The 2,500-nt window shown below is 56.3% G+C and overlaps 1 pseudogene; it reads right to left on the reverse strand.

Annotated features, from left to right (window-relative positions):
• Positions 1 to 2,500, reverse strand: part of LOC143260322 (large subunit ribosomal RNA) — a 7,479-nt pseudogene that overhangs the window by 3,076 nt on the left and 1,903 nt on the right.

Below are 2,500 nucleotides of genomic sequence, written 5' to 3' on the forward strand. Positions count from 1 at the left end.
TCAATCATGGGAGCGGGACAGCCCCTCAGCTCGAGCGTCTGTAATATCGCGGGGTGAGAAACGGTGTCGAAAGCCTTCGCGACATCAACCGACGCAACAAAAAGCGGCTTATGGCGCGCATGGGAGTGGCGTAGCAGCAAGTCCAGCAAAAACACGTTGTCCGCACACCCGTCTGTCCTACGGAACGCTCTCTGCCTCTCATCCAATCTGATCAATCGACCCATCCGCCTAGCCAGGACCTTGTGGAATCCTCGCACAAGGGTCGAGGCGACGGTGATGGGTCGAAAATCAGACGGAGAAGAAGGCAGTCCGGTTTTAGGAATGAGCACGGTCCTGGCGTCCCTTAGGTGAATAGGGAGTCTGCGGCACCACATAATGAGGTTATAGATCCTTTGCAAAACCTCAAGGGGGGTTTTACAAAGGAGTCTCGCAGACAGACCGTCAGGACCAGGTGCTGTCTTCCTACCCGGAAGCGCCCTCCGTAGTTCATCCGGATTAACAGGAGACCACAAAGAGGAGATGGTGTCCTCTCGGTTTTCACACGGAGGACAGCTGTCGCGCGCACCTGTCATAAGGGCTTCCCAATAGGGAACCATAACATCTTGAGGGATGCCATGGTCACCTACGGGGCCATCCCTTATGACATCCAAACAGCGCCGGGGGTCCTTACGCCACAGTTCTTGCACTATGCCGTAATTCCTCCGGCGCTGTCTGCGTCGCGAGAGCGGTTCCTCCGGTTGCGCACGGCGGCCTCGACGCACGACTCTCGCTGCATGAGGTACCGGAAAGATATCCGCCAGGTAAGCGGTGAGCCTTTCCAGAATATTCCCGCGATCCTCTCTTCCAACCAGGGCACAGATTTCATCCAGGGTATCAGCCTGGAATCCATCGCACCCTAGTGGTTCAAGGCCGCGGAAATACTCTAGGAAGACCCGATCGCTATCCTGGACCTCCACCGCGAGATCGGGCGCCTCAGCCACCGGCGGCAATGACTCCTGTTGAATGCGGCCAACGTGCTCCATCACAAGCGCTCGGTAGTCCTTGTGCTTCCGAGCGCCCTTGATGGCATCTAGCGACCTGCCAGGCAGGAACCCAATGAGCGCCTGATTGATGAAGCGCACACCCTTCATGGACAGTTCTGCCTCGCGCCGCGCCAGCAAAGACACCTCCTCTGCACTCCAACGTGCCTTTGCTGGCGCCGCGCGGTTCACATCATCTGACCAATCAGGGTGAGCGGACCTCATGTGAACGCCCCTACCGATCTTGGTAGCGAAGGATCTATCGCAGCCTGGGAATTGACAAGGGAAATCGACCGGCCGGGAAGGGGGATCCCCAGAGCTCGGTCCCGGAAGGGGGGAAACTGCTGGCCTAGGGGCGGCAGAGGCCGCCCCTCTACGTTTACCCATCCGAGGCAGTTTGTTTTTGGGAGGGCCAACAAGATTTTAGGCGCGAGAGGGCTGGCAACCCCCAAGCGCCAAGTACGCCTGAACCCCGTTAGCGTTACCCGGCGAGAGAGAGTCATAGTTACTCCCGCCGTTTACCCGCGCTTTTTTGAATTTCTTCACGTTGACATTCAGAGCACTGGGCAGAAATCACATTGCGTCAACACCCGTGGGGGCCATCGCAATGCTTTGTTTTAATTAGACAGTCGGATTCCCCTAGTCCGTGCCAGTTCTGAGCTGAGCGTTGAATGGCGGCCGAAGAGGACGACCGCACCGATGGGAAACGCCACGGAAGCCTCGCAGCAAGGAAGATCCGCGGGAGGCCAAGGCACGGGACCGAGCTCGGATCCCAGCCACGAGAGCCGTTCACCTCGCCCAGGCCCGGCACGTCAGCCAGACCCGCTTCCCGACCAAGCCCGACACGCCCCGCTCCTCAGAGCCAATCCTTATCCCGAAGTTACGGATCCAATTTGCCGACTTCCCTTACCTACATTAATCTATCGACTAGAGGCTCTTTACCTTGGAGACCTGCTGCGGATATGGGTACGAACCGGCGCGACACCTCCACGTGGCCCTCTCCTGGATTTTCAAGGTCCGAGGGGATGATCCGGACACCGCCGCAACTGCGGTGCTCTTCGCGTTCCAAACCCTATCTCCCTGCTAGAGGTTTCCAGGGAACTCGAACGCTTATACAGAAAAGAAAACTCTCCCCGGATCTCCCGACGGCGTCTCCAGGTCATTTTGGGTTACCCCGACGAACACTCTTACGAGGGCCCGAATGGTATGCGGTTCCGCTGCCGGGTTCCGGAATAGAAACCGGATTCCCTTTCGCCCAATGGGTGTTTTTTGTGCATGTATATAATAACAAAATATGCTGCGATTTATATAATAATAAAAAAAATAAAATAAAATAGCTGCGTTTTTTTTTTACAAGTGTTTAACGTCTTAGGACACCTCATCTACATAGGATTTCTCTTAGGGCTTAGGATCGACTGACTCGTGTGCAACGGCTGTTCACACGAAACCCTTCTCCACGTCAGTCCTCCAGGGCCTCGCTG

Source organism: Megalopta genalis, chromosome 11 (assembly GCF_051020955.1).
Source record: "Megalopta genalis isolate 19385.01 chromosome 11, iyMegGena1_principal, whole genome shotgun sequence".
NCBI lineage: Eukaryota > Metazoa > Arthropoda > Insecta > Hymenoptera > Halictidae > Megalopta > Megalopta genalis.